Here is a 13,052-nt window from a genome sequence, read left to right on the forward strand (position 1 = left end):
TAGTTGTTTAGGTTTATTTTTGTTGCTGACATTTTGTTTATATCGATTGTGCAGATTGTGCGGGCCATAAACATCATAGACTACAAGTTGGACCTTATAAGCGATAAGGTGCCCTACTTCCCTGCAAGGGTGACGGTCAGGTCCAGTTGGGAAGTTTTTGACAGAATACAGGACATTTTAGATGGAATTAGGAATGGTAATAGAGATTTCAGTCAAACTTGTTTCAGTCAGTTTTTAGGACTCGGAAATCATTGGAAAAAGGCATTTTGGGGGCAGGGAGTGCATTACATGTTGCTGCACTCAGTAAGATGCAAAAAAAAAAAATGTGGTTTGTGGTAGGCGGAAAGCCACTACGTTTTGGCATGATGGAATATGCCCTCGTGACAGGCTTACGATGTGGGGAAGTGCCAGAAAAGAAGGAAGAGGCAGTAAAGAATAGTCGAGGAGCCATACAGTTTCATAATAAAGTTTTGCAGAGGGCTAAGTCTATTACAGCACAGGGTTTAGAGAAAATTCTAGAAACAGTTGAATATACTGATAAAGAGAAGATAAAAGTGTGCTTGGTTTTGTTTTTACATTCGATCTTATTGGCTGGTGACTCAACAAAAGCTGTTGACAAAGATTGGTTGTTGTTTGCAAGCAACTTAAAGTTCTTTAATTCTTAACATGGGGACTGAAATCATATGAGCGAACCATCAGCAGCCTGACAAAACTAGACATGGCGTTAAAGCAGTCCCAATGGGATGGGAAGGATAAACCAAGCACGTACAATTTGTTTGGCTTCCTATGGGCAATGCAGATAAATATTAATAGCTTTTTATTATATTTTTTGTAACATATGTGTTTGAATTATGATATGGACTATTTTTGTTTTTTCCCAATGTAGGCTTGGATGTATGAGGCCATCCCTGTCTTCGCTAAAGGGGGGGGGGGGGGGGGGGGGGGGGGGGGGGGGGGGGGGGAGGGGGAGCAACAATTTGGATGTGCAACAACAATTTCCTAGGATGTTGCGGTGGTATGTCCAGAGGTACACCCATTCGAATTACGAGCAAATAGACGTTGGGATTCAAGCAAATGGGGTAAGATTAAAGGACTGAGCTTTTGCATATGCAGTTGCTTTAAAATTTTGCTTCAATCTGATTGATTTTGTTTCTTATTGCAGGGACTCGTCCGTCCTTTTCTCACCGCTACAGGGGCTGAAGCGGAAGAGGACTATGTCAAATCTTTCAACGCACCAGAGGATGCAAGCAATGAAGGGATAGACCGCCCGATGTGGGACCTAGAAGGGGTCACGCATGTGATGGCAGTTGCAGGGCCACTACTTCATAACGTGGTTGATGCCGAGGAGGATGAAGCTCCAATCGATCGGAGGTCAGAGGAGGAGGAGAAGGAGGAGAAGAGGGAGGAAGAGGTTCGTCTGCCTCAGCAAACCGATACAACAATACCGCTTTACCGAGACATTGGCGTTGAGAGAATGAGGTTGTTGACCTCATAAACGGCTTGTTTGAGAGTTTTACAACTGCAGTTGATGCAAGGTTTGAGAGTTTTACAATAGCCGTTTATGCAAGGTTTGACAAGATGGAAGAGTGCATGAAAAGGGTGGAGGAGAAAGTGTATAAGCTGGGAGAGAAAGTTGGTACAATGGAGAGGAAGTTGTGGAGAATTAAAGGCAGTTGAAGTGCAGACTGGCTTGAAAGGAGAGAGCCGAAGAGCAAGTTTGTGAAATCGCCTGCATGGTAGTGACACGGGGAAAAAAAAGAAAATTAAGAAACAATGGAGCAAGAACCAAAATAGGAGGTTGGTGGAGGAAGTGGAGCGGTGGATAATGGAAGAGGGCGAGGTGGGAGGCGAAAGAAGCGGGATGTAAAAATGAGGACGAGGAAGTGGGCAAGGAATTGCAGTCAAATGTCGATTTGTATAGGCCAATAGAGGAAAAGAAAAAACTTTCATGCCTATTACAATGGATCAAGAAGTAATGGTTATATAAAGTGTAAGACAGGGATTATCCCCGGGATGGTTTAGGAAGTTGTTGACGATGGGCACGTGGCTTGAGGACTCGATGATTTATTTTAGCTTAATTTTCCTTATTTTTGCCTATGTTTTCCATACTTATCTTGTTGTTTTTATTGATGCAGCACACGATGAGATATTGGCACTGATAGCAACGACAGACTACTGATGGTGATCTGTTGTATCTCGACTGTGCCATCACTGATGTGGCATTTGGCCAAAGGCTTGTTTCGGATATCGCACTTTACTTAAAAAGTCGTTGCTAGTGCTGTAGTAAAAGGACGAAGCGAAAAAGATTGGGCCCAGTACAGATGCATTGCATCCCTGATGATTTTCATTTTGATGACAGAATTATGCAGTATATACGGGGGGATCAGCCCAAATATGGCCATATTGGGCCTTTGTTAAAAGAGTGTACTGCATCATCCTCGTCAAAGAGATGCACTGGATAGCAGTCGTTGCGCATCTAGAGGAGGTTGCTAAAGATCCTTGACTGCAACCCCACTATTTGTCGAGACAAGCAGTTGTGTGGAGTTGAAGCCACTGTCCAGGTTGTTCCGCGCTATTGCGTGACAGCGGGATGTTTTGGGCACTTGGGTGATGAAGTACTAATCAGAAAGTGGTCAATTAAGCACTCTACCACCGCCCAATAAATGAGTCAAGGTAACTTCTGATAAACTAACTTATATAATACAATTGTTCTATAAGTTTATTCTAATGCTAATGTCTCTTCTTATTGTAGTGTGTATGGGGTATATGCCCTGAATTTATTGAGTTCGACATGACCACCACCCACTGGATGGTTGAATGACGAAACAATGAGACACTGTCAAGAGGTTGGGCTGTCAACTGCTTCCATATGCAGATGGATCCATTTCAGTGAGCAGAACCCAATAAAGGTATGAAAGTTGGACTTGAATTTTGTTGTTTATGTGATGTCGATGTTCATACTTGGTTTGTGTGCTGACTCGGCAAGTGTCATGCTATATGGAGCTTTACCGAAAGACACGATTTATGCTGAACTTCTCACCTACACACACTGTAACTTATTTACGTGTTTTTTTTTTATTTAAAAAGTTGACGTGTCTACAGGTTCCTGGCAAACAATGAGAGGAAACTTCTCAAACAAAGGCTGGTTGGCAAGAGGAGAGGAGGCATCTGCAATAAAGGCTGCTAGGAAGGCATGGTACAAACAATGATCTCAGAGAGGTTGCTGGCAGTGTATAGGAAATTTTGTAAAGAATTGGATCTGACATTTGGGAGATATTTTTTTTGTCCATATAAGATATCCATTGTAGGTTGAATTTACTATGTTGGTGTATCATTTGCTTCACCCAAGCCAGATAATGGTTTTTTAGCGTTTTGTTCATTTTGTGTATCACTACCGGTGTGATATACTGGTGTATTATTTGATTCACCAAGTGGGGATAATGATTAGCTTGTCAATATATTTCGATATTTGTCGCATCCCATGCCAATTTTTTATTTTCTGTTTCGATTACATTGATGTCTCCTATATTTTGATTTTGATGAATTGATTGATACAAATTCTTTTCGGATTTGCGAGGGAAATGATTGATGTACAATGTTTCCCAAATGACTAAGACTTTTCCAGATATGATTGCTTAAGCGATCTAAAATCGCTTAACGACACAGTACAGACTGATTAGGAAGCTCGCTTAACGCGATCTAAAATCGCTTAAGCGACACAGACCGATTGAAGCATCGCTTAAGCGATACGTCAGATCGCTTAAGTGATTACTCATCTGGGCAGATGTTCATCCTGCCTTGATAAAGATCGCTTAGCGATCCTATATCACTTAAGCGCAGAGACTCGTTTAGGAAGCATCGCTTAAGCGATACATAAGATCGCTTACCGATCATAGATCGGGCATACATTCTGGCTTGGCCAGAGCGCTTAAGCGATCCAAATCTTGCAGCGACAGACTCGTTTAGGAAGCATCGCTTAAGCGATACATAGATCGCTTACCGATCAGAGATCTGGCAGATGCATTCTGCCGCCAAGATCGCCTAGCGATTTAAGATCACTTAAGTGATCAAGATGTTATACGGAAATTGCATAACGATACAAATGGATAGCTTAACCGACAAGGAGTAAAAACATGAATCGCTTAAGTGTACATGAGATCGCTTAGCGATCATAGGTCTTGGCCAATTCATTCTTCTGCCTTAGCCACAATCGTTTAAGCGATTTTAGATCGCTTAAGCGATCAAGAGTGTTTTAACGAAAATCCTTAAGCGATACAAGTGGATGGCTTAGCAATTTCGATCTAGGCATCTGCTGCGAGCTAGATCCTTAAGCGATTACCGATCGCTTAGCGAGCGGAGTAAAAGCAATGAATCGCTTAAGTGTACATGAGATCGCTTAAGCGATCATAGATCTGGCCCATTCATTCTGCCTTGGCCACGATCGCTAAGCGATTTAGATCGCTTAAGCGATCAGAGTGTTTACGAAATCGCTTAAGCGATACAAGTAGATGGCTTAACGATTAAACCTATGCTAAACATATAGGGTTTACGATTCGTCTTTGTAGACTATGACCGTTATTATATTTATATTAAACATAGTTCTTTTACGTCATTATGAAACATAAAAGTGTAGAATGTATACATCTATGCTAAACATATAGGGTTTACGATTCGCTTTGTGGACTATGACCTTATATATTTATATTAAACATAAGTTCTTTACGTCAGTATGAAACATATAAAGTGTAGAATGTATACGTCTATGCTAAACATATAGGGTTTACGATTCGTCTTTGTGACTATGACCGTTATTATATTATATTAAACATATAATTCTTTTACGTCAGTATGAAACATATAATTGTAATGTATACACTATGCTAAACATATAGGGTTTATATTAAATCATATAATTCTTTATTTCAATAGAAACATATAAAGTGTAGATGTATACCTATGCTAAACATATAGGGTTTACGATTCGTCTTTGTGTGACTAGACCGTTATTATATTTATATTAACATAACGTTCTTTTACGTCAATATGAAAATATAAAGTGTAGATGTATACGTCTATGCTAAACATATAGGGTTTACGATTCGTCTTGTTGACTATGACCGTTATTATATTTTAATTAACTAAAGTTCTTTACGTCAATATGAAACATAAAGTGTAGAATGTATACTTCTATGCTAAACATATAGGTTTATGATTCGTCTTTGTTCAGACATAAAGGGTGCGTTTGGTTGAATCTTTCCTATAAATATTATAAATCCTATTCCCATAATATTTCTTTGTTTAATTATTTAGCAAATATAAGTATTTTTTTAATAAATTTTAGACCCATTAACTGAATTAATTTCGTTAATACCGCCTGAAAAAGTTTCAAAAGTAACAAAAACACCCCCACCCACCAAACTTCCCAGATTCTGGCACCACCGACGGGTACAAACAACCAAAAATAGCCGGTAATTCACAGATGTGACATTTTCTGGCCAGATCCACTATGGATCTGGCCGGAAAAGGCCACATCGGGCCGTCATCGACTTTCAAATGAAATGGCTGACGTTGACGGTCAACGACGGCCAAATATTGGGCATCGTTGATCGAAAACGACGGCCATATCTTTGGCCATCGCAGACGGCCAGATGTTGCATTTCTCGTCTGTCGACGGCCAGATATGGCCGTGATCTGGCCTTTTCCAGCCACATCCGTGGTCGATGTGGCGGGAAAAGGCCATATCAACGCCCTATCAGCCTGATCCGACCGCAATGCATCGTAACGCCCTTTCCCAGTAGGTTTCCGACGGTGGTGGCCAGGATCTGGGAAGTTGGGTAGGTGGGGGTGTATTTGTCAAATTTTCAAATCTTTCGTTGTTCGATTAAGTGATCGTAATAAAAGGCACTTCGTTTACACAGGGTCGCTTAAGCGATCATAGATGCCGCTTAAGCGATTCTTTACTTTTTCAATTGGTCGATTAAGCGATTGTGGATCGCTTAAGCAATCATGTGATTGGCAGAATCAAATCTGCCTAGGTGCATGATCGCTTAAGCGATCCTAGAAGAATCGCTTAAGCGATTCTTCTCTTTTTGTCTTCGTCGATTAGACGATCGTAAATCGCTTAAGCGATCGCGCACCTGGGCAGAATCAAATCTTTCTAGGTGCACGATCGCTTAAGCGATCCGAGATATCGCTTAAGCGATTCTTGTCTTTTTTTCTTGGTCGATTAAGCGAACGTGGATCGCTTGGGTGATCGTGCCCCTGGGCAGATGAACATGGATCGCTTGGGTGATCGTGCCCCTGGGCAGAATCATCTGCCCAGTTACACGATCGCTTAAGCGATCCTAGATATCGCTAAAGCAATTCTTGTGTTTTTGTCTTGGTCGATTAAGCGATTGTACACGTGGGCAGAATCATCTTCCCAGGTGGACAATCGCTTAAGCGATCCGTAATATCGCTTAAGCGATCCTATTTGAAAAACCCTTGGTCGCTTAAGCGATATACTTAGTTGCTTAAGCGATCATTGGCGATATATACTTTTCATGTTTTCTCCTGAATTTTGACAAACTAAAATTACCAACACGTATTAATTCCATACTTTATCCTCAATTTGACAACGTAATTCTAAACTAAAATCAACAACAAATATTTAGGTCATGTAACAAAAAATATAAAATTTATAACATCAATAATTGAAAACAATAACTCATCAACAGTTGGCCTTGGCAACTCCCTGAATTTCATCCTTCTTCAAACCTAATTTTCTGGATGTGCATGTGATTGCTTTTGGCAACTGCGTCTCTTATGGCTAGGTTGCTTGCAAATTGAGCAATTATTCATCTTCCGCGGAACCTCAAAGGCTGATGGAATACGCTTAACTCTTTTTCTCCCCTTTGCTGTCTTCTTGAATGGCGGGTGGATGATAATGTTAGCCACCTCTAGCAGCACTACCCACTTCTCTTCTGGAGGCACCAGATATATCGTTTCTGAATAAGCTAGCATGTAGTGATCTGTCATATAGAGAGGGGAGCAAAGTGCCATGTAAATTCTTGAACCAAAATCTGGCTTCCGTTAGTGTTTCAGTGCTGCTAGTGCATGAGGACAAGGTAAACGTTGAATGTCAAACACTTTACAGCTGCAAGTTTTTCTAACAAGGTTAACTAGAGCATCCGGACCATAGCCGCTCATAGTGAACTCTTGAGCATTAAGAGGATAGGCAAACAGTGCATTTGATAGTTCCATACATTCTCGCAATAATTTTTCAGCTGACGGAACAAGGGTTGTAGTAAAATTATCTGACACCGTACGACGCTCATGGAACCACCACGACAGTGTCCTTTGGATTGCATCAAAAAGTGCAACTATTGGAAACTCTCTTTCTATTAACAACTTCGAATTTATGGACTCAGCTATGTTCGTGGTCATGACATCAAACCTTCTTCCAGGAAAGTAAGCTCTACTCCATCTCTCGAAACCAACATCATGCTCAAGATACTTAGCAACTCTAACATCCTTGATTCGGATTTGCTGGAAGTGCTCCTCGAACTCATCAACCCGATAAGCTTTTGCTGCCATGTAGTATGTCTGAAGGAGGCCAGCACACTTAAACTTTTGTTTTATGTTCTCACCAAGGTGCCTCATACAGAATCCGTGATGTGCTTGACGGTAAATAGTGGCAATCCCCTTCTTTATAGAGTTGTGCCTATCGGATATTATGCACAACTCGTCACTGTCAGGCACTATCGTACGTAACTGCTGAAAAAACCAAGTCCACGACTCGTCATTCTCAGAGTCAACCACACACCATGCAACAGGATATGTGTGATTCTCGCTGTCCTGTGCAGTGGCCACCAACAATGTACCTCCATACTTTCCCGTTAGAAAGCAACCATTAACAGCCAACACCTTTCTCATGTTTACAAAACCCCTTATAGCAGAACCGTAAGCAACAAAAAAATATTTAAACATCATATTCCTGTCCCACTTCAAAGCCGTCTTGCTACCTTGGTTTGTCAACTCAAGCATATAACGGTACGTTTCTAATACTGCGTACTCGTACTTCGGTGTGCCCCTAACAAAATCTTGTGCATGCTGTCTCCCTTTCCAGCATTTCCAGTAACTAACAGCACATCCCAACTCTATGTGCACAAGTCTCTAAATGTCTTTAGGAGATGGACCTTTCCCTTCAACGAACCGACTTTTGACAAATTGTCCAATAACATCAGTGGACGCTTGTCGATGCTCACCTGAAATATGTCCCAAACCACAAGTGTGCTCACGGGTATATGTGCTAAGCATAAATTTTTCCGACTCCGCCAACCTTCTACAATAAATTCGTCACTTGCACTTTCGGTCATAGCATGCAACCGTCACAGCCAATGAATTTGACTTTTTGGTGATAAACTCAAAATTACCTCTCACGGCAACAAGTTTTAGCTTCCTCACCACTTCCTCTTTGTTGTCAAATAATACCCTATGTGCAACTCCGATCCATCCGTAAAAACATGAGCTAATTCACTAATACCTCCAATTGCCCTCTCTGAACCTGCATAAACGACCATGGTGTTCTCTTCCTCACAATCTACGCCTTCTGCATAATCTGTATTTAAAGGAATCTCTACATCTGTGGGAACATCTACGGGGTCCTCCTCCTCAACATTTTCATTCTGCCCTCCATCACCAACCTCTTCTACAGTGTCCTCCTCACCACCCAATTGACCGTCTACTCTGGATTTTTCAACTAACAAATCATTGGCCTCATATTTCAAATTAAAACCAGGCAAATCTCCGCCTACTTCCTCGTTATCCCCTTCCTTTGAACCAACTTCCAACGGTTTTTCTACAAGAGAAACCATTAAAATCGGCCTCGAACCATTATCGGCCACATCAATCATATATAACTTCACACTTTCATCCGACTTTAATATAACAGGAGGTACCTTATAATTTTCAGGAACTCAGCTTAAAAGATGTTTCACAACTATATCACTACGTGAGCAACTCAAATTATCTCTTCTAATTATTTCATCAATTAACTCATCAAAACTAACCTCTGTGCTCACAGCAATTGGTATAGCTTCTTTGCTCTTCCCAATCCACTGCCAGCTACGTGCTTCCTCCACCCACTCACCAAAATATTCAACACCCAAAAAAACTTTCCCATGTGTAATAATAGCCAACTACCTATAATGCAAGAAAAAAAATTCTTAAATGCTGTACTAAAGGTTCAAATATTTTAAAAAGAATCTGCACAGTGCTTATATGGTCTGCTGTATCGCTTAAGCGATCATGGTTATTTATACTGGATCGCTTAAGCGATCCAATATAAATAACCATGATCGCTTAAGCAATCTTATGCCATTTACTGATCGCTTAAGTGATCTGCTCCTTTACACCAGACTTTTACCAGATCGCTTAAGCGATCTATCTGCTGCATTACCAGACCTACCAGATCGCTTAAGCGATCCATCATACCCAGAACACATTTTCAGTCATCTCCACCTATAATCGATTCCATCATACCCAGAACAAATTTTCAACAAATTTCCAACAAATTTCACTCCTTTCAACTTGCAGTACATCAAACATAACCCAACAACCTAAACAACTAAATCAAAATCATAACCCAAACCCCATCCATTATTAAATCCTTGTAAATCTAAATATAAAATGTAAAAAGGACATACACATACTTAGAGGAAATGTCAGGAGGAGGAGAAGGGGGATCTTTGGCAGAGAAGATGTTAATGGTGGAGGAAGAATAAAGTGTTAATAGTGGAGGAACAAGAAGATATAGAGGAATGAGGAAAAAGAAGAAGATGTAGAGGAATGAGGAAGAAGAAAAAGATGCAGAGGAAGAAGAAGATGTAGACGAAGCTAAGAAGAAGAGAAGAAGATGTAGAGGTAGAGATGCGTTAATGGCGGGAGGAAGAAGAAGGTGTTTGGGTTTGTTTGCAACAATTTCGGGTTTGTGGGAATATAGTATAATTTTGAAAAGATTACATAATACTTCATTAATCCTAATTAACACTAATTACCCTTAATCAATAATATGGCTATTTAGTTAAAACTTTAAAACTTGATAGTCTTTTAATTAAATGCAAACTTGAGATGTCCTTTGAGTAAACTGCCCCGTATAATTGCTAGAAGCACAAAGATTTTGGTAAAAGAAGATCCAGTCAAATTGCTGACGAATCTGAAGAGAAGAGAATAAAAGAAGAAAAATTTAGATGTAATGGTGAAAGAATTGGAGAATTAATTGCGAGAGACAGGGTGCGTACTGTTCTTTGAGTTGCTTGTTGAGATTGTGAGATGCCATGAACGCAAATCAAATGATAGCATTCTATTAAGCAGCCGAGAATCACACATCCACAAACAAATTAAAGAAACAAATGGGTAGAAACAAATTGAAGAAGACTGAAATACCTTTTACAGAGGACTGACAAAGAGTGGCTATCGGCTATTGTAAGAGCGTTTGGAGTAGAAGCCGGCTGTGAAAAGATTTAGAATATATGAGGTTCGACGGACGATAGTCAAACTGACAAGGACAACTGGAGAAGAACATATTTCAGGGAAACAATAAAGAAGAAGATGCGAACAGAGTGGAGAAGGAGAAAATTTAGCTGCCCGGCAATCCCAAGTTTCGATTTAAGAAAATGGCCTTAAAACTGTTTTTCTGTTTTTCATTTTTTTTTTTTTATTATTTAGAGAAGATGACGTGACATAGTTAGAATTAATTAAATACGTAAAATAGGTTAAAATAAAAATATTAAAACATATATGGGCCAAATCGAAAATAATGAAAGTTTTTAAAATTTGAAATTTCTCAAAACAAGCTCCACTATTCACCTCGCTTAATCGAAATTCATTAGGGCAAAAAGCGATATCTTGAACCAAAGGGAGACGTGATTTTTTCCGATCGAACATATGCAAATTTGCCCCCTAAATCAATTTCTTGAAGCCTAAACCGAATACAGTCGCGATTTATGGCGATATAGTCGCGATTTCCGATTGATTTGTTGAACCCTAAAATCGATTTCCTTAACCCTAAACAGAATCTGTATGATTTCCGACGATACAGCCCATATTTCCGATCAAAACTGCAAACTTTGACACCAAATTCAATCCAAAACCATGCCTGAGACTCACAATAAGGAGGAAAACCCAACGCCACTTCGAATCTTAGATTCTGGTGGCGTAAGCAGTTCAATGGCTGCTCCGGTGGATCATCAGATTAGTGAAGGTGGTACACACGTGGAAGAGAAGCTGGCGGCACAAGAACAGAGGGAAAAAATGGCAAATGGTTTTGAATACGAGGAGTCAGGCGAGAATTCAGGCCAGGAGGAGGATTTTGGCGAGAATTCAGGCCAAGAGAGTCGTCCGAGGATTCAGACGACGACGAGGAGGCCGACGAAGAAAGGGTACGTTGTTTGGGAATACTGCTTTTTTTGTCGCTTAAGCGATCATTTGTACCGCTTAAGTAATTAATCTGTTATACTCATGATCGCACTCATGATCGCTTAAGTGATCATGAGTGTTTACTCTTGGTCGAATCGCTTAAGCGATCTTGTCGAGGCAGAATCACATATAATAAGCGATCTTTTGTATCGCTTAAGAGATTCTCAGTTTACTCTTGGTCACTTAAACGATTTCGCACAAGGCAGAGTAAGATCTCTTAAGTGATCTGAAATCGCTTAAGCGACTACAGTGGTAATTTTTTGTTGGTGATATTTTGTTTATTAGTTGTTTTGGTTTATTTTTGTTGCTGACATTTTATTTATATGGATTGTGCAGATTGTGCGGACCGTAAACTGTAGAGACTACGAGTTGGAGCTTATAAGTAAGAAGGTACCCTACTTCCCTGCAAGGGTGACGGTGAGGTCGAGTTGGGATGTTTTTGACAGAATAAGGGTCATTTTAGCTGGAATGAGGCGTGGCACTTGTTTCGGTCAGTTTTTAAGAATGGGAACAAATTGGAAAAGGCATTTTGGGGGCAGGGAGTGCATTACATGTTGATGCACTCAGTAAAATGCAACAGAAAAAATGAAATGTGGTTCATGGTGGACGGAAAGCCACTACGGTTTGGGATGATGGAGTATGCCTTGGTGACGAGCTTAGGATGTGGGGAAGTGCCAAATAAGGCGGAGGCAGACGCAATAAGGACGAGTCCGGGAGCCATAAGGTTTCGTAATAAGGTTTTGCAGGGGACAAAGTCTATTACAGGACACGTTTTAGAGGAGAGGCTAGAAACAGTTCGGTTTAATGATGGAGAGAAGATAAAAGTGTGTTTGCTATTGTTTTTACATTCTATCTTATTGGCTGGTGACTCAACAAAAGCTGTTGAGAAAGATTGGTTGTTGTTTGCAAGCGACTTGGAGTTCTTTAATTCTTATCCATGGGGACAGGACAGATATCATTTGAGCGAACCATCAAGAGCCTGAAAAAAGCAGACATGGTGTTAAAGCATGCCGAATGGGGCGGGAAGGCTAAACCAAGCACGTATAATTTGTTTGGCTTCCCATGGGCCATGCAGGTAAATATTAATAGCTTTTTATTATATTTTTTATAATATATGTGTTTGAATTATGATATGGACTGTTTTTTTACAATGCAGGCTTGGATGTACAAGGCCATCCCTGTCTTTGCTAAGGCCAGGGGGAGAAGCAACAGTTTGGATGTGCAACAGCAATTTCCTAGGATGTTGCGGTGGCATGTCCGGAAGTATAACCATTCGGATTACGACCAAATAGAGATTGAGATTCAAGCGGCTGGGGTAAGATTAAAGGATTAAGCTTTTGAATATGCAATTGCTTTTTTATTTTGCTTCAATTTGATTGATTTTTTTTCTTATTGCAGGGAGTCGTCCGTCCCTTTCTCACCGCTACTGGGGATGAAGCGGAAGAGGACTATGTCACATCTTTCAAAGCAATGGATGATGGAAGGGATGAACAGATAGATCGCCTGATGCAGGACCTAAAAGGGGTCACGCATGTGATGGCTGTTGTAGGGCCATTGCTTGACAACGTCCTTGATGCCGAGGAGGATTATGAAGC

The sequence above is a fragment of the Pistacia vera genome, unplaced genomic scaffold (genome assembly GCF_008641045.1).
Source record: "Pistacia vera cultivar Batoury unplaced genomic scaffold, PisVer_v2 Contig171, whole genome shotgun sequence".
Taxonomy (NCBI): domain Eukaryota; kingdom Viridiplantae; phylum Streptophyta; class Magnoliopsida; order Sapindales; family Anacardiaceae; genus Pistacia; species Pistacia vera.